This window comes from Pipistrellus hanaki (genome assembly GCF_964339955.1).
Source record: "Pipistrellus hanaki genome assembly, chromosome: 2".
In the NCBI taxonomy this organism is placed as follows: Eukaryota; Metazoa; Chordata; class Mammalia; order Chiroptera; family Vespertilionidae; genus Pipistrellus; species Pipistrellus hanaki.
In genome coordinates, this window is record NC_140504.1 from 159,415,186 (window position 1) to 159,435,544 (window position 20,359).

Genomic DNA, 20,359 nt, shown 5'->3' on the forward strand with positions numbered 1-20,359 from the left:
CGTTATACTGTTGATATTTGGCTCTGTGGACTAATGAGTTTGCTGTTCACTGCTCTGGACAACAGAAACAACTGCCAGAAGACAGGGAAGGGAGAGCTGATTAGAACGCAGCTCAAATTATGTGTGAGACGTTCCAACCGCGACTTGGAACTCCCAGAGAGATACAATAAGAAAAAAAAAAAAAGAAGGGGGTCTGAGTCAGCCACATGGCAGGTGAGGGCAGATAATGGAGCAGATTTATGGCCAAATCTTAAAGTGACTTAGCCCAGGTTTTATCAGCCATGACAACGAAGAGAAGATTTGGCAACAATAATCAACTAATATTTAAAGACTTCCTGATAGGTGGTCTACTCCAGGTGTTTTATAGAACTTAGAGGAAAAGCTGTGTAACACCTAATACGTTTTCAGTCTAATACAATTGACAAAATGGTAACTCTTTTTTTTTTTTTTTTTTTTTCTCCATGGAATGAGAAAAAAATCCCCACATTTCCCTTAGAGGTTTCCACTCAAATTCTTTTCAATTTTACCCTTTTTGTTTTATTTATTTATTTATTTATTTTACTTATTTATTTATTTGAGTGGAAAGGAGGAAGGGAGAAAGAGAGAAACATCATCAAATCTGAGAGAGACACATTGATTGGTTGCCACCTGGAGGCGCTCCAACGTGGATGTCTGGGACCAAGAATCGAACCCATGGTCCTTCAGTATGAGGGTTGACACTCTAACCACTGAGCAAACAAGCCAAGACCACCCCTTGTTTTACTGATTTTGTATCTTGTTGGGGAAGGTGTGAGCTTAGATTACTTTGAAGGAAACAACTAATGCAATCCAACCGAACCACTCCCATTCCAATGAAGAATTGACTATTCTGGAGGATGCAGGCTTTTTGAAGAGTTCATTTTAAATCTATTTTTTTTAAAGCAGAGGTATAGATATGCTTCACCATTCCTGTTTGTTTATTTTCATGTTAGAGAAAATTCTGAGTTCAGCAGAATTCTTGTTCTAAATAAGTGCTTTATAATGATATTCATACAAGTTCTCATTACAACGCAGCTAACAAGAGCCAGGTTGGTTGTGGTTGAGTTATAGTTGCCATTTTGTGGGCTTCATCTTTGTAAATCAGCCCTTAATTGGGGTCATTGGGGGGTTTGGGGATGATGCAACAGGGACGCCCTGTTCACCCTGTGGTTCTTCATAAGTCACTGTGTGTGCCAAAGTGCACCAAGCACCAAGAGGCCAGATCACGTATTTGCTAAGGGAAACCAGCAGGCTTGCAAAACACGTGATGCTGTACGTGTCTCAAGAAGTAGAGTCAGGGTAGATTAGCATCCGGGAAAGAGACTCGGCTTTGGAGTCAGGAGGCACAGCTCTGCCTCTGACTTGCTATAAATTTAGGCAAATTAATGAACCTGTCTGAGTCTCAGGTTTCGTGTGTGTGTGTGTGTGTGTGTGTGTGTGTGTGTGTGTGTTGTTGTTGTTGTTGTTAGTCCTCACTGGAGGATACTTTTTCATTTCTTTTTAGAGAAAGTGGAAGGAAGAGGGAGAGCAGAGAGAAACACTGATGTGAGAGAGACACATTGATTGTCTCCTGAATGCACCCAGACCAGGGCTGGGGAACCTGCAACCAAGGTACATGCCCTTGACCAGAACTGAACCTGGGCAGTCCTCAGGCCAACACTCTACCTACTGACCCAAACCAGAGAGGGTTCAGGTTTCTTGTCTGTTAAATGGGATAAGCATACTTTGACCACAAGGTTAATTCTACCATTAATGAAATTATATACAGACAGGCCTAATGCATTGGAGACATTCAAAAAGAGTAGCAAAATAACTTTTATATCAGAGGTAAATAATATAAAATCCAGAGTGATTTGTTAAATAAGGCAAGAGGAAATGAGCACTACAGAAAAATACATATTTTTAAAAATATGATGTTAGTTAAATAAGGACACAAGGAAGGAAGGAATTAATCAACTATACATCCCAACTTGTGCCATTGCTGAAGAGATTCACAAAGACCAAACAGACATAGCCTTGCCCTTTGAGGCTCACTCAGTCCTGCTCTAGAGGAGTGCTAGATACATGTAAACCTGAAACAGGAAGTTAACAACACAGGCCAACCAGCAACAAATCACTGCCTGCTGCATAGTTCATACTCTGCAAATTAGAGTAGAGCTTAATTTTAATCAGATAATAATATGTGTAGATTCAAAACTTTCAGAATGCAGTAAGAACCTGGGTGGACCTTCTCCCAAAAAACAAAGTAACTGGTGAAAGTTATAAAAGACAATCATTCAAAGTTTTTGACAATTGTCTTAAGGGCATAGAGCAAATGGAGAGAGATTCATTCAAGAAAATCTACCATACCTTGCTAGGAACAGTGAGATTTGTGCCATTTGTGCCAGAACCTGCTCTATTACCCGTCTTTACAGCTTCACATAGAAGCTCTACTCCAGACCTGTGCGGCCAAAACAGGGGCTCTTCTCCTTCCAGTCCCCAGTTCTGAGCGATAGCGTCACCTGGGGAGGAGCAGGCTGCCATTTGTTTTCCCCATTCCCATGTTGCAGAAGCTCTATGCCACACAGGCATGGCCCAAAGGATGGAGTTTTCCTTCATCACCCAGGTCTATCTTAGGAAGGATGCTCTATTAGGTGCAGAGGTTGAGAACACTAGAGTCCCCTTGTTCCATCTAACTTGCTTGTAGGGTGGAGGTTCCATGCCAGAAGAGGAAAGCTAAGATAAGAAACTGCCACCTCCCCCAGTGCTCACTCATAGAGCGGGGCTTCCACTCTGGTAAAAGCAGATCTCTGCCCATATTCGCCGCCCCCTCCCCCCCCCCCCCGCCCCCCCGCGCCTCTGGTGCAGTGGCACAGGCAGAGATTCTGCCCAGGGCCAAGGCATGCCATGAAGACTGAAGAACTCTGTAGCTCTGCCTGAGGGACTGATGCCACTTGGAGTGTGGAGAACTCCATAGCTCAAGTCATTGCTGACAATAATGGAGAGCTTGGTGCAGAGAAATTCAGAAAAAAACTGGTAACTCCATTTTGCAAGAAAAATGGCAGAGCAGAGAGAAACCAGGGAGAGGGAGACAGCTAACAGGCCTCCAGGGATCACAATTCTGAAGTCGTGAAGGATGCACACATGTGCAAAGCTGTGCCTCTCCAGGGACAATAAGAGCCGCGTTAGGGGCCACTTTGAAAGGGTCACTCGTGCTTGCACAGAGCTATTAACACAGGGCAGAAGCTGCACTAGCACAAGGGGCTTAAACACAGCATCTGACCAAACAGAGACTCTGACCTAAGGTGACTCAGCGGAAGCCAGGTTTAAAAATAAAATCACACTCATCCCTGGCCATCTGGAAGCCCGTGTGCATGCCCACGCTGCTCCCTCTTAGGAGCGATCACAGAGGGGACCTCTACACTACAGTGCCTTCCAAATGTGAGCAAAAGTGTCACCTCCCTGAATTGTGAGAGAAACCAGGAAGCCACACACACAGCCATTGTGAGAGGATAACCGGTGTCTTGTCTTCTCTTCCAGAGCCTTGTACCCTGTTAACACTCTGGCCAACTCCTTTAGATTGAGGTTTTATTGGGATTTTTGGTCCCAGACACTGTCCTTGGGGTCTCACTGGTCTCAAACTCTGTGTGAGCCAGTCATATTACCACATGGTCTCAGATAGTGAGGATAAGCTCAGGTGTTACTTCCTAGTGACGATGTCACATCTGGCATGGGGCCTGCCCAGGAAGGGGGAATCCTTTCCCCCTCCAAATAGTGCTTTCCTTTGTGACGAGGGAGAGGGACCTTATCTTTGAGGTCCCTAGAATGCAATGTTCTCAGCCATCTCAGTTTGAAGTGTGCAATCAACCAGAAATGAATGGTAGGAATAGAAACAAGTCAGGAGAGAAGCCAAAGCGAAATGGGACCAAAACGCCCAAACCCACTTTGGAATGTCTCTGAGCGGTCAATGCCAAGACACGAGGACCAGGATACAGAGGAGACGGGTGGGACAGTGCTCTCTGAACTTGCAAGGCTTTGCCCAGTCAGGCAATAAGTTCAGGGAGGAATACCTGGGCTCCCTGTGGGAAGAGGTTGTGCCCCAGGAGGGATGGACAGGGTTGAGGATTGACAGGTAGAAAGAAACAGGGCTGGGGTGCTACTACTTAGGCTGAAAAACAATTCTATTATGTAGAACACTTTTATTTCTCAGCCGATAGAAGACTAGAAGCGAAGAGAAAGAAAGGAAGAGAGAGATAAAAAGAAAGAGAGAGAGACATGGAGGACTATTGGAGATAGACGCACTGAGCCCTAGCCAGTTTGGCTCAGTGGAGATAGATGCGCTGAAACGGGCACAAATGACATCTTAGATATAGACTTCTGTGAAGAAGTGAACAGAAAAACTGGAGTTCATTCATTCAAGAAGTATTTTTTTAATTTGTTGGGGAGAGGGGCATTGGTTCATACAATTGTATAGGGCTCAAGTGTACAGTTCTATAATACACCATCTGTGTATTGCCTTATGTATTTACCACTTCAAGTCAGATCTTCCTCCATTGTCATATATTTGATTCCCTTTACTACCTCCCTCAAACCGCCTTTTTCCTCAGGTAGCAACCATATTGTTGTCTGTGTCTATGAGTTTCATTTTTATATCCCACATATGAGTGAAATTGGATGGTTCTTGACTTTTTTCCACCTGACTTATTTCACTTAGCAGGATTTTCTCAAGATTCTTTGATGTTGTCCCAAATGGCAGTATTTCATCTTTTCTTTTCTTTATTTTTATTTTTATTTTTATATTTTATTGATTTTTTTACAGAGAGGAAGGGAGAGAGATAGAGAGCTAGAAACATCGACGAGAGAGAAACATCGACCAGCTGCCTCTTGCACACCCCCTACCGGGGATGTGCCGGCAACCAATGTACATGCCCTTGACCGGAATCGAACCTGGGACCTTTCAGTCCGCAGACCGATGCTCTACCACTGAGCCAAACCGGCTTTGGCTCATCTTTTCTTATGGCTGAGTAGTATTACATTGAATAGATGTAGCACATCTTCTTTATCCAATTAAGGGCACTTTAGTTATTTCTGTCTTGACCACTGCAAATAATGCTGCAGTGAACACAGGGTTGGATATATCTTTGCAAATAAATGTTTTTAAGTTTTTTGGGTAGATACCCAGAAGAAGGGTCATTGGGTCATATGGAACTCTATTCTTAATTTTTTGCGGGAACTCCATACTGTTTTCCATAGTGGCTATCCCAGTTTACATTCCTACCAGCAGTAAATGAGAGTCCCCTTTTCTCCACAACCTCTCCAACACTTGTTATTACTTGTCTTGCTAATAATAACCATTTTAACTGGTGTACGGTGGTATCTCATTGTGGATTTGATTTGCATTTCCCCAATAACTAGGGAAGCTGAGCATTTTTACATATATTTGTTGGCCATTTCAACAAATATTTTTGAACATCTACTGTGTGTCACCTCTACCCTCAGTGCCTAGGCTAGATCAGTGACCATACCAGGTAAAGATCTCAGTCCTCATAAAGCTTACATTCCAGCAAGTTTCCAGTTGTTACAGAACATCCATGGGTGCATTTAGAACATTGGCATATGCCTTACAGATTTTGATAGTTACTTTGGACTTTATTACATCACAGCTCATTCAGCACAGTAATAATGATGATGATAATAAATAGCTCTGCTGTGCATACCATCTGCCAGGCGCTGTTCACCTGCTTTCCGTTCATTAGATTCTTTAACCCTCACTGAAAACCCAGTGTTATTTTTTTCTCCCCTTGAACCGGTCACTGTGGCCAACTAGCATGGTGTGCTCTGATGGATCATGCCTGCTGTCTGTGACCGACCACCTTCCCTCCCCCTCCCTCCCATGCTCACCTCCTTTGGGCTAGGACAAATGTCCTGGGTCCCATCATGTGGGTTAGGCAGGATAACTGGAATGGGGTGAGGGTTGGCTATGCAAAGAAAGTGATCCTGGGCAGACAAGATATTACTACGAAGTTACCTAATAGGCCATTTTAGAAAGACAATGTTTTCATTCAAAGTCCAAAATGAAGGAAGGATGCAGGACAAAGCAGAGTAGGACTCTTATTAACCCCATTTTATAAATGACAAAGCTAAGGCACAAAGAGGGATGGGAGTTGCTCAGGTTCACACACCTAGTAAACAGTGGAGATTGGATTTTGATCTCCAGATCCCATGCCTTCATCACTGCATTCTTCTGATAAAGTCATGAAGGCAATGTTAGTCACCATAGTTTCTGATTTCTAAGAAGTCCATTTTTTTTCATTTGAACATCTCTGTAATTGGGATGTGTCACACAGTAGATATAAGAATATCTAGTACCCATTTAATTGACAGCATTTTTTTTTTCTTCCTTACTGGCACACAAAATAATACCACATCTTGCAAAAAAAAAAAAAAAAAAAAAAAAAAAAAAAAAAAAAAAGTCCTAGAGTTGGTGCTGTATTCTTTCAACAGATATTGATGATGTTCCTACTCTGTGCCCAGCAGCTGTGCTAGGCTCCCTGTGCTGTGTGGTCCACAGTGACACAATCATTAATAATGACAAGGCCATGTGAAGTGTGCAGTGTGGGAGTCGTGCACAGAAGGGAGAGGCACTGTAAGACAGGGGCACAGGTCAGAAGGAGGAGTCAGGGACGCCTTCCCAAAGAGGTAGAATATAGGTGGTAGGGGAAGGAGAGGAGTTTGGTGGGACAAAAGTGGCTCCACCTTGATGGAGGACAGACTACGAGGCAGGGAGTGGTTCAAGATGAGGCTTGAGGTGCTCAGCACTGTGTGGTGTAATGATGCCTGGTTCAGCAGGACGGTAACTGTTGTGCTATCCATACTGCAGGGGTAAGGAAGGATTCACTGGGAGAAGTCCATGTTCAGATTGCATTTTGGAAAGTTCCCTTGGGGAGCTGGATGCCTGATGTCGTAAACTGGAAGCTGGCTCAGGGGTGGTTTCAGTCACAGGGAGGAGCAAGGGTGAGGTCTTGAACTTCAGGAGTCAGTGTCAGGGTGCAGACGAGGAGGTAGGCTCTCAAACTCATTGAGAGACAAAGTGGGATAGGTCTGCTGATTGGATTTGGGGATGAGGGAGAGAGAGGATCCAGGGATCATTTCCAGGTTCTGGGCTTGGACAACTGGCCGGGTGGGCAGAGAATAAAGGAAAGGCATAATTGAGGGAGAAGAAAGTGTGTGACTGTGTACATGTTCCGTGAGAGGGTTCTGCCAGATACGGCGGCAGCATTTGTGACTAAGTGGAGTGTTCAGCCTTGAAGACAGAATTAGCAGTCCCCAGTTAGGGATCTCGGGAGGCAGTTAAAACTGTGAGCTCCTCGAGGGCAGGGACTCTGTTTCCCACCTCTTGTTATTGGCTAACATGGGAACTGGTGCATAATCAATGCTCAATAAATGTTTGCCTGCAGAAAAGTGAAATAATTATAATAATTTATGTGTGTCTGTGAGGATGTGTATGTAGTATGTACTGTATACTGCTGTGTATGTGAGTAGTTGCTATGCTTTTTATATGCCGGGCACTGTTCTCCAATCTTTACAGGTATTAAACTTTCACTTGCTCCTCACAATAATGCACAAGGTATGCTATTGCTGCCCCATTTTAAAGATTAGGAAATCAAGGCACAGAGAGACTAATTCACGTGCCTGAACTTCCAGAGCTAGAAAGTGGTAGAACTATAATTTAAAGCTGAGTAGTCTGGCACCAGGGAATTTTCTCTCGATGCATTTGGTACAGTTTCTCTGGTTTATTTGTTTGTTCAAATAAGAGTTTTTTCTTCTTTTAGCAATTGGCGAAGCACAAAGGTTCTGCACAGGAAAGGTTAAGTTCCAGCTGTCTGGAAACTTTATCATTTTACTTGGCAAAAGCACATTCCTATAAGAAGACCCAGCCTAAACATCACAGCACTGTGAAACCCGTCCCATGTCTTCTCTTCTCCAAAGTGAAGCATGCCTTCCGCTGCACTCCCCTGGTGTCCTCAGGCTGCTGCTTTTGAAAATATTTGCCACCTCATGTTGACTCTTCCTTGGTTTTCAACCTGAGTCCTTCCAGAGGGCGGACTTTTTTGCATTAAGTCTTTCTACATCCTCATCTAGCTAACATGCATGGCATAAAGTTAAGTGTATAATGGATATTTGCTAATTGAGTGAGTGAGTGAATGAATGAATGGAGAACATTTTATATTACTAACATTTGACAAATAAGATGTAGACAACGCACTTCCGGTTCGATCCGAGCTTCAAGGATAACCACATAAGGCCCATCCTCACACGGTGTACAGACATGCAGAAGTGTTGGCCACAGGTCATTTGGTCGCAGCCCCCTCCTTGTAGCAGGGCTTAGCATCCCAGTGCCTCCACATCACACCAGCTTCTAGGGAGAAATCCAGAGGGCACTTTCAGAGGAGTGTTCCATGCAAGACCTCTCCCATCTTTCTAGGGTTCCCCACCCCCCTCCACCCCCCGCCCCACCACGCACTGGAGCATTCCATGGAAGCCAGGCTCAGGCTTCCTGTGCCCATGCCAACATTGGAAATCCCCTGGGAGTTCCTTTAATATTTAATATCTCAATTTTTTCTGTTTGATGTCATGGGATCTGGGTATGCTCAGGACAACCTCTTCAACCCCTGTTTTCTAAAAAACCTATTTATATCAGTCCTTGCTATGTATTTATTTGGGAATAAAATCAACATTTGGACTCATCACAGCATATGGTTAGTGTTTTCTGTAAGGGGTGGGGTATCCATTTCTCCATCATGTGGCAAAAGTGCAGCAGCTGTACTATCTCATTACAGGACTTCACTTTATTCAATAAAAAAAAACCCAAAACACAGTACTGCTCTGCTTAACAAAATTATCCTCATCCCCCCACCCACCCTCCAAAACCTGATCTGCGATTTCAATGGCTCTTGTCGTAATAGCTCTGGATGGTTTGCATGTGATATTAGTTAGGTCCAGAATCTGCTTTCAATTCAGTTGCTTCAGATTGTATTTTCACTGCGAGCCATTAGTCACCGAATGTTGACAAGCATTTGTAAGGATGCCATCTCCCCCTTTGTTTATATGCAAGTGCAGCAACCAAAATGATTTATTTATGTTTTAATTAAAATTTGTGGATAGACCAGTGATTTTTAGCAATGACTTTTCTAATTTGTGGGCTCCAAAAAAAAAAAAAGAGAAAAAAAGTCAATAACCTGATGCCATTTATGTTTTCATAGTTACCCCGGGCATTTGTAATGCAGGCCTGCCGCTCACCTGCAGTCTCACTCGGAGGAGCGCGATCCTCGCCACATAAATCTTCCCCAGAGGCCGAGAGGGTCTATATTTCAGAGTCACTTCCCTTCTGTGTCAGCGGTAAGTGAGATGTTACATGCTTTCCATTCTCATGGTTTTCACGGTGAGGCACAGGCTCAAATTAATATTGAAAGTAAATGGATGGACTGTAAGGTTTATAATACCTGACCCAATCCGTAACGACTACCTTAGAATTTTAATAATTTAAGCTCATTGATTTTGGTGCCTGCGTGTCTCTCTCCACATTGCAAATGTACCCCATAGGTTCTTTGGAAAGAACAGACCCCAAATGCCAGGCTTTTATGGGAATTTAATAGATTCGACATTGCAGGTGCATAAATCTCCATGAAATTGCACCACGTTAACGTATTTACTGGTGCACACAATTTACTAACTACTTTGTAAAAGTCTAAATAAAGATAGATAAGACAGGTAGATATGGAAAAATAATGAGTAAATGTTCCGATGTATATTAACAAGATGAGTTCATTACCTTCGCAAGGCTATCAGACTAACTGGAAGAGAATTAATTAATTTCCAGGGTGTCTGGGATGGTTTTAATTGCTGTTTTTCAAAGTCTGGGGAAAAATGAACTGTTCCTGCATTTTCTGCCAAACTCAAATTATCCTCTCCCAAACAGTCAGGGCTGGGGAGGGTGTGGGGGGAGTGATGACAAAGAGAGTGGAAGAGAAGTCCTTGGTCTCACACTCCATTCTGGCCCTCTCCGATAAAGGCACAGACTACAAGGAGAAGCTCGTTGCAGTTCAGAAAGCCCTCTTAAGAAGGCCCCCATTTGAGTTTCTTCCTCTTTTCTTCTTTTAGAATACATGTTTTCCAAGACCCTGCAAACACTCAGACTCACATGTTTGATTTCCTTCTTGCCCTCATTCCTCCCCCTTTTCTTAGTTTTTGTACTTCAGGTCTGGGAACATTCAAGTCAAGCTTCGTCGCAGCCATGTTGGAAACAGCCGGCCCGTCTACCAAGAAGACTCTGTCCTTGCTTACCTTCGGAAGACAAAGCTTGTGTTCTTTCCTAGGCACTGATTTTATATATATATATATGTGTGTGTGTGTGTGTGTGTGTGTGTGTGTGTGTGTGTATGTGTGTGTATATATATATATATTGTATATATATATATATATTTGATTTTAGAGAGGGACAAAGAGGGAGAGAGAGATAGAAATATCAATGAAGAGAATCATTGATCGACTGCCCCCTGCATGCCCCAGATGGGATCAAGCCCACAACCCGAGCATGTGCTCTGACCGAGAACTGAACCATGACCTCCTGCTTCATAGGTCGATGCTCAACCACTGAGCCATTGCAGCAGCTGGGTTAGGCACTGATTTTCTTTTAGTTCATGGAGATAATAGTTCATTTCTCGGGAACTATGTAACTGAAATATGTAATTTTAAGCTACAGAACCATTTCTGGAGGTGAAATCTTACACAGAAGTTCATTTTATTAATCAAAGAAGTGTAAAACTGCTGCTCTGGGTGAAATAGTGGTTTTAAATAGATGATGGAGAGGGGTTTGTTTGGCCTCCCACTTTCCAATCTGACCGGGTCCATGGGCATCTCTATAGAACTGGGGCTACTTAGAGCAGAGGTGGGAAAATCACTACTAACACTAACACTACTTCAGTATCAGTCACAGTATCAATATCTGCTAATGTAAGTAGCAAGAAATTTTTAAAGAAGCCAACCAAACCAACCTTGATATGGCCTCTCTCCTTCATCAGCAGGTCTCCTCTACTCTCTGGGCCACCTCTCCTGCCTCCATACTTCAGATATATTGACATTTCTGTAGCACAAATCATTCTTTCTTAGTCCTCTAAACATATTTTTACTAGTATTCTTTGCTCAGAACATACTATAGTCCTTATCCATTCCATCGTCAACTGATTTGCTTCTACTAACCCCTTAACTTAAGAATTCTCATCCTATGTGAAGCCTTGGTCTGTGTGAGGACACTAGGTTGAGTATCCTAGGGAATGTTCACCTATAATACCAACTCCTTTCACAGCACACAACACTCTGAATGTATAGTCTTATCCAGCTTCTCTCTTGTTCAGGAACATCAATGTAAAATTCCCAAGTTGGGTTTATTACAGGAAAAATGTTGATAACTCATCTATGATAAAAATGAAAAAAAAAAAACTTAACAAATTAGAAATAAGAACATCCTTAGTCATAAAAGTTTTCTTAAAAAATAAAAAACTAGAACAACCTAAATAAAAAACTACAACTACTATATACTAGTATTCACCAGACCTTGCTCCTTTAGATTACCACTAGTTCTGATCACACGCACTTTCTGAGCAGCACTTCAAAATGTACAAAGAAGTGGAAAATTGGGTCTCTGAATGGTTTGCCTCAAAACAAGAAAAGTTCTATTTGGACGGTATCCACAAATTACCTGAAAGATGGGGAAAATGTGTAGCTACCCTGTTTCCCCGAAAATAAGACAGTGTCTTATATTAATTTTTGCTCCCAAAGATGCGCTAGGTCTTATTTTCAGAGGATGTCTTATTTTCGGGGAAACACGGTAGTGATGGACATTACTTTGAATAAAGCACTTGTGATGTTTCTCTTGAAATTAACAAGTTTTCTTTGGATTACAAACTCCGAATTATTAATCAGGTAACAGTTAATCCATATTATTAACCACTCTTATTCTACATTTATTTATTTCTCTCTTTTTTTTTGTTGTCAAATTTTGCTTTGCATGTATTAAAAATATGTTATTAGGAACAAAAAAAAATTGAGTTTTTATGACTTCCTGGCAGATGACCCACTAATTATTAGGAAACATCACTCATGTCCAGTAATACTTTTTGCCTTAAAATCTATTTTGTCTGATGGTAATATATCTATATTCTGTTTGTTTTTATTAGATTTGCATTGCATTTCTTTTTTCACACTTTTATTTTCAAAACTGCTATATGCTGAAATTTACATTGTATCTCTCATAAGAAGCATACAGTATTTTCTTTGTTTTACCCAGTTTTTGTCTTTTAAAAAATGTATTTTATTAATTTTTACATAGAGGAAGGGAGAGGGATAGAGAGATAGAAACATTGATGAGAGAGAAACATCAATCAGTTGCCTCCTACACACGCCCTACTGGGGATGTGCCAGCAACCAAGGTACATGCCCTTGACCAGAATTGAACCTGGGACCCTTCAGTCTGCAGGCAGATGTTCTATCCATGGAGTCAAACTGGTTAGGGCCCTAGTCTTTGTCTTTTAATTGGAATTTTGTTTGATTTATTCAGTCTTTGTATTTTAATTCAAATATTTAGTCCATTTAAATTTAATGCAATTGCCAATTTATTTGGGTTGAAATCTACTTATTGTGCTATTTATTTTTTATTTGTTTCACTTTTTCTACATTGCTTTTTTCATTCTTTTAGTCTTTTGAGTTAAAATTTTATTGTTTTATTTTTCTCTGTATGATTTTGTTACATACATGTTCTTTTATTATTCCTTTAATGTTTATCCTAAATATTACAATATACATTCCTGATTTTAAAAATCTGATATAAGTATAATTAAATGATTTAATATATTACATATTACTACATAAACTATAACATAATCTAATACAAAGTATGCAAGAAGCTTAGAACATCTTTAACTTTATTTAATACCCTTACAAACTTTTGTGCTTTGTCATCACATATTTTAATTTCGATGTGTTTTATACCCCATAAGACAGTATTGTTATTAGTTATACAGTCAACATTAATTTAATTTTCTCTAAAATTTATCTTTTCTTGTTGCTCTCTCCTTTCTGCATCTCTGTGCTTCTGTGTGGGATCATTTTTCTTCTGTCTGAAGAACATTATTAGCATTTTCTTTAGTGTACATCTGCTGCCTAAAAATGTATTTATTTTGCCTCTTTAAAAAATATATTTTATTGATTTTTTACAGAGAGGAAGGGAGAGAGATAGAGAGCTAGAAACGTTGATGAGAGAGAAACATCAACCAGCTGCCTCTTGCACACCCCCCACCGGGGATGCGCCCGCAACCAAGGTACATGCCCTTGACTGGAATCGAACCTGGGACCTTTCAGTCCGCAGGCCGATACTCTACCACTGAGCCAAACCGGTTTCAGCTTGCCTCTGGTTTTTGAAATATGTTTTGATTCTAGGTTGCCAATTAGAGTTTCTATTCTACTATATTTTATTTTAAAAAGTGATTTGTTACACTGATTTCGTAAGCCAATCCAGTGAAGTGGCCTGATGCCTACTCAAACCCTTGCAAACCTGTAGATTGAACACCACTGCTACAGAATTGCCCCCTGATCATCCCACACTTCCAAGCCACCCCAGAAAGAAAAAGTGGTTCCCATTGTGAAGACTCTTCCAACAGCTTGCCACTAACACTAACACTAACCACTCCTACAGAGGAGGTCTTTGGAAGCTGGTTTTTCACTCCTCAGCTTCCCTGACTTCACAGGCTGGGTCTGAGACACCTTTGAAGAGTGACAAGAAAGTTTCTATCCAATAAAGGAACCAGAAATCAGACTGCTCGTGCTGCCACTTTAAGCACAGGACTGAAAAAAATACATACTTAGGAAATAACTTGTAAAATCGACCAACCTTAGCTCTTAGAACATGCATACAAGTAGTTGGAATCAGACTGAGGCACCTGTAAATTTCTAGAATTCACTCATACTTGAAGCATTAGTTGAATCCCTGCTCTGTGCCAGGCTTTTGAAATAACAAGGTATGAATCTCAATAATTGATGAGACCCCTTTCAAAGCTCATGGTGTGACCCAAATAGAACTTCCTCTTCTCTAGCACTATTGAGTGACCATCACCAACTTTGCCTCTATCCTCTCCTGTTGTTTCATTCTCCGCCAATAATCCAAACCACATTCTGCATGACCCCATATGTTTTCGTTACTTTAATACTTTCTGCCAGCTCATAGCAAGGCTTGGAGTACCGGGAGCTACTCTTCTATTCATTCAACCAATATTAATTGCATGTCCATCAATTTTCAGGTACTGTTCTAGGTTTTCAATAGGTCCTGCCATAATTGAACCTTATGCAGTAAAAATGGCAAATAAACAAGCAAACAAATCTCTAATCTTAATGTCACATTGTGGGAAAGCTGAAAGTAAGGGTAACAGGAAAGAGAAATGGAACACGATGGTGATATGTAGAGAGTGTGGTCAGCAAAGTTTTCTCTGAGGTGAGATCTGAGCAAAGATCTCAATGAAAAGAGAAAATGAGTCATGAAAAAACTTGATGACAAGTCTTCCAGACAGAGGAACAGCCAGTTCGAACATCTCACCATTGGAGCATGCCTGGCTCATTCGGAGAACAGAGGCCCATGTGGCTGAAGCACAGTGAGCAGGAGGGGACTGTTAGGGAATTAGGTCAGACAGGTGGTCAGCATCCTGAGCACAGTTCCAGGTGTCAGTTCCATGTCTTTAAGGTGTTTTGAATATATGTTTATATTTCTATTTGTGTAACTAACATAAAGTTTTATTTCTTCAGGGTTTCTTAATCATTAGCTTAAAAAGTCTTAACATAGGCAAATTTAACCCAAACTATAGCCCCAGAAAAATCATGGATGTTAACTTTTAGACCCATCTGTGAATGGAGACTATGTCATTCCATCCTGCCTGGATGCTATGAGAAGTAAATGACATAATATATAAAGCAACAGCACTCAGTACAGTGCCTTGCACTCAGATGGCGTTCAGATTGTAGTTTAGAGCACAAGATAGGGAAAGGATGCTGAGGGAGACCAGGGTGAGCTCACACAGGGTGCGGGCTCGCATGCTAAACAGATCCAATTTTAACCTAATAAAGCCCCTTTGAAAAGTTTTGAGAAGGATGCTAGGAATGGGATTAGTCAAGAAAGGGTGGATTTGGAAGGGCAGAGGCGTCCGTGAAGCAGGTTATGGGAGCATCCCAGCAAGAAGGCCACTGCAGTATTCGAGGTCAGAAATGGCGAGAGCCTGACCTCCCCCGCTGGTAGAGAGTAGGAGTGGAGTTGGAGGGAGATGGATTGAAGGGATGCTCCCAGTTCCCAAAGCCTCTGCCACTATCTGGACTACCCTTCTGCACCCGCCACCTCCTCATCCTCATCTTGAGAATCTTTAGCTCAAGGAAGCCCACTTTTCCCTCAAGTTGGCTTTAAACACCCTTCCCTGTGCTCCAGCAGAACTCCCCAACTGTCCTGGAAAGACGCCTTTCTTGAGTTTCTCCCATTTTCCTTCCTGGAAGGACAGCGAGGATCTGGCCCCCTTCTCTTTGTACACTCGGCCCCCTCAGGGATGCCCAGGGAACATTTGTTATTCACTTTCACCCTGGCATTGTGATTTCTACACAGAAGTTGCCTAAGCCCCAGGAATGCTTCTGTTTTCACTAAGAGCCATTCATCCCTTGTAATTACAAGGTCCTGGGTTTTCAGCCCAATCTACATTCCTTTAATTTCAGAACAGCATGTGCCCCGTAACAAGGAGATGTCCCACTGCCCAGGCTTCTTGTTCCAGGATTAAGGTTTCTAAGGGGAACCTGGCTTTGGTGCCCAGTAACCAGGTTACCATGTTGTGGCTCCCATTCCTTGGAAACTGGTAATGTGCTGATCTTGGTATTTGCAACCCACCACAAAACACACAGATAACAGAGGCAGGCCTGAGAGCAAGCATGGCAAGGGGAATGATCCTAATAATTAAACCAACCCCTTGGGGAGCACCGTGGGCCCATTTATTCTGAGAGTCTCATGTGTATAAATATATTTTAACAAATTACACCCCGTCCGGTCAGGATGCCCCAAATGGGAGTGCCTTTCAGATTGCTCCAATAAGACAATGACTTATAGCAAAACCAGCGAGTGGGGAGGAGACAGTATATCAAACCCACAACAAAGAAAAATGGGAAGGCCAGCAAAGAGGGGCCCTGTCAGCAGGGCTGGCACGCTGTTCCCTTTCCTAGGAGATTTGCAGCTCTCCACTCCGCTCGGATCCTGGCACTCAGAGCAGGATGGACTGGGGATGGCAGAGAGAGGTTTCTCCGGTGGGAAAGAAAGGAGACCCAGCTCGCACAGGCTCTGAAATCAGAAATATCAGTATTATGACTATACCCCTAATAAAACTGTCAAAAATAAAAGGAACTTTATTTAAAATTGAGCCAGGAGGCTCTGAAGGGACAGCTCTCACGCACTGCCACTCACACCCCACTCAGGAGGAAGGCAGAATTTATTTTTCCTCAGCAAAACACCTCATCTTCACCCAGACCTCTTTAGCGGGTTGCCTTCAGGTGTGGGCTCTAGATACAGCCCAACCAATGAGATACTGCCACGCTCAGCCAATGAGAAGCCGTCACCACCCAGAGCTCTTCACAAAGGATCCTCCCAACTTCCTTTTATTTTTCTTACTTATTTTTTCTTATGGAAAGCAGCCCCTCTCCTCTGTCCTTCATGAAGACTTAGCCACGGTTCACCATAGTTTGCTTGTCTTGAATGGTGAGTCTGCTGTTTTCCCTAATAAACCCATCTTGCTGGTAAAAATAACTGGCCCTTTTGTTTGAAAAAAACAAAAAACAAAAACAACAATCAATATTAACAACAACAATGAGAGCAAATACTTACTATGTAGGGCTTACTATATGTCAGGTATTAGTCTGAACATTTTTGATATATTAACTCATTTTATTTTTAAACCAACCGCATGAGATAGGTATGATTATTATCCTTATTTTACAGAGAAGGAAACTGAGGTACAAAGAAATTAAGTAACATGCCCAGGGTGGCACAGGTAGTAAAGTAGGGGAAGCAGGAGCAGGCAGTCTGATTCCTAAGTCAATTTTCTTTTTTTTTCTTTATATATTTTATTGATTTTTTACAGAGAGAAAGGGAGAGAGATAGAGAGCTAGAAACGTCAATGAGATGAGAGAGAAACATCGACCAGTAGCCTCTTGCACACCCCCTACTGGCGATGTGCCTGCAACCAAGGTACATGCCCTTGATCGGAATTGAACCCGGGACCCCCCAGTCCGCAGACCTACGCTCTACCACTGAGCCAAACCGGTTTCGGCCTAAGTCAATTTTCTTAACTACTCCGCTTATCAGCTATTCACCTTGGACAATTCATTTAAGGTCATTGAGTTAAAGTTATATCTGCTGTACATTAGGATAATGGTATTTACATTGCAGGGTTATTTTGAGGGATCAAATAGTAGGCATTCAATAAATAGGAAAAAAAAAGAAAAGAAAAAGAAAATAGTGCAGTGAAAATCACCTGAACTATAATATCTCATAACAGCGTTTGACTGTAAGCAACAGAAACTGATTGAATCATGTAGGCAAAAATGGAGTTTATGAAGGTCTATGAGATGTCTTAAGTTGAGCTCCAGAAAACTGTCTCTCTAACTGAGACTTTTCTGCAGGATATTCACTGCAAAGTGTTCTTGGCAACAAAATCCACAAGGGAGTGAGGGAAGCGGGATTGGGCAGAAGTTGAGCGTCATTCCATAGGATAGCCTTTCAGAATTGTCCCTAGGGAGGCCACACCGGGGAGGGTGCATAACCTTGGCTGAGATAGCACTTATGAGCAAAGGGCAGTTTTGGGGATGGGATTTCTCTGTGGCCATCAGGCAGTCCTTCCAATAGCTGAGGGGAATGAGTGCCTCACACCTGAGGTAGGGTGTGAGCAGTACATCAAAGCTTTCACTACAGGAGCCATTGTACAGAATTGGAGTAAAGCTAAACAGCCAGTGGTAAGATAGGAAGTAGCTAGGCTACACCGGGAAACAAGAAACAAAAGGAGAATCTTTCTGGAATCATAATGTCACTTTTTTGGGGCCCTTTCATTTAATGTTTAAATTCCATTTGGGTCAACTGCGTCACATATTCATCTGTTGGCCTGAATAGGTGGAATCCTTGATCAAACATTCTACTAGAACTGGATTCAGAATAAAATTGTAGTATAACTAACAGAAAAGGAAATAGACCCTTGGTGGGCAAAACAATAGATCTCTACTATACCGCAAACTCAGAAGACTTGGGGGGAATTCCTGGATAGACTTAGGGTTTGATAGTTTGCAAAAAAGCCCTGTTATTTCCATTCTTGTATTCTGTCCTTTTTAAAAAAATATATATATTTTATTGATTTTTGTACAGAGAGGAAGGGAGAGAGATAGAGAGTTAGAAACATCAATGAGAGAGAGTCATCGATCAGCTGCCTCTTGCACACCCCCTACTGGGGATATTCCCACAACCAAGGAACATGCCCTTGACCAGAATCGAACCCGGGGCCCTTCAGTCCCCAAGCCGACGCTCTATCCATTGAGCCAAACCAGTCCCGGCATATTCTGTCCTTTTGAAATGTAACTTTGAAGCTCCTCCCATCAAGAGATGGAGACTGTTTCCCCACCTCTTGAGTCTGTGCTGGCTTTGTCATCTGCTTTGACCAATGGGATCAGCAAACGTGATGAATCTAGACCTAAGAGGTGTTGAGTACTTCCACTCTCATGCAATCCTGCGTAGGCTGGCATGTGCAGAGACTCAGACTTGTCTGCTGGAGGATGACAGAGTATGTAAAGCAGTGATGAGCCCTCTTAACAAAAGCCATCAGAGGCCAGCCAACCCCTAGGTGACACTGCATCTAACTGCACATGCATGAGTGAGCCCAGTCAAGACACTGATCCACAGAACAATGAACTAAATATGTGGTTGTTGCCATTAAGTTTGGGGGTTGGTTACTTTACAAATGCTACCTGATACATGCTATTAATACACAGTGTGACATCAAATAAGTAACTACTCTCTCTGACATTTCCTATTGAGGAGTGAAGGATTGAACACACGAGAATCCTTTGATCAGATAGCTCATGCGTCTCAGAAGGGCCAGAAAGAGGGCTACACTACCAGAAAGCAGAGCTTGAAGGCTGTCACCCCGCCTAGTGCAGAGGGGCCACTGAGCTGAGAGAGCATCAGGGTGGCCAATAGGATGTGAAATATCAGGTGAGGATGGCAAAGTGACAGTGGTGTTGATACAGGTTTTGTTTTTTTTGTTTTTTTAATATATATAGATTGAACATAAACTGTGCACCTATGGATGAGGACAATGGGGGGTGGGGAAAGGGCAGAGAGTGGAGTGGGAACCTGGTGGAGGGGAGTAATGGAGGGGGAAAAAATGAGGAACATTTGTAATAATGTGAACAATAAAGATTTATTTAAAAAAAGGCAACACTATATATATATATATATATATAAAATTAATTTTCCACAGAGAGGAAGGAAGAGGGATAGAGAGCTAGAATCATCGACCAGCTGCCTCCTGCACACCGCCCACAACCAATGTACATGCCCTTCACCGGAATCGAAGTTGGGACCCTTCAGTCTGCAGACCGACGCTTTATCCACTAAGCCAAACTGGTTTCAGCGATGCAGGTATTTTTGATGGCAATGAGTCATAGGCTAAAAACCACATGACCCAGCCCCTAGGAAGTGAGGGCACACACTTTTCCTCCACCCCATGGCTGTGGTAACCTCCTGCACCACTCCATTCTTGCAGTTATGGAGCAGGGGATTATGTATGCTTTCTTCCAGCCCAGGCTTTGTTATTTGAATTGGTACCTCCTTTCCTGTACATCTGCTTTTCCTTAACCAAAGGCAAGAGTGCAGAGTCTGGGAGGCAGTTAATCTCAGATTCCTTGCCACATACAAGCCCAAGCCAGCAGTTCACATCTCAAAAGAGGCTGTGGCCCAGAATGAGCTGGTATGAATGCGTGTGTGTGGTTTTTTAGTTAATTAGCTAGTTGACTTTTTCCAATTCTTAGAAATGATCTTTTAGTTCTTGACACGCTTATTGAAAGCATGTTCTGTACCATACATTACGTAGGTTACTTTCATGCATATTATCTTATGACTAGAGGCCCGGTGCATGAAATTTGTGCAGGGTGGGGAGAGGGCTCCCCTCAGCCCAGCCTGCACTCTCTCCAATCTGGGACCCCTCGGACATCCCTGTCAAAATCCTGAACTGCTGGCTCCTAATCATTC

At 42.3% G+C, this 20,359-nt stretch overlaps 1 long non-coding RNA gene across 1 annotated transcript in view; it reads left to right on the top strand.

Annotated features, from left to right (window-relative positions):
* LOC311618492 overlaps positions 1-20,359 on the top strand; it is a 700,613-nt gene that overhangs the window by 397,751 nt on the left and 282,503 nt on the right. The window lies entirely within an intron of this gene.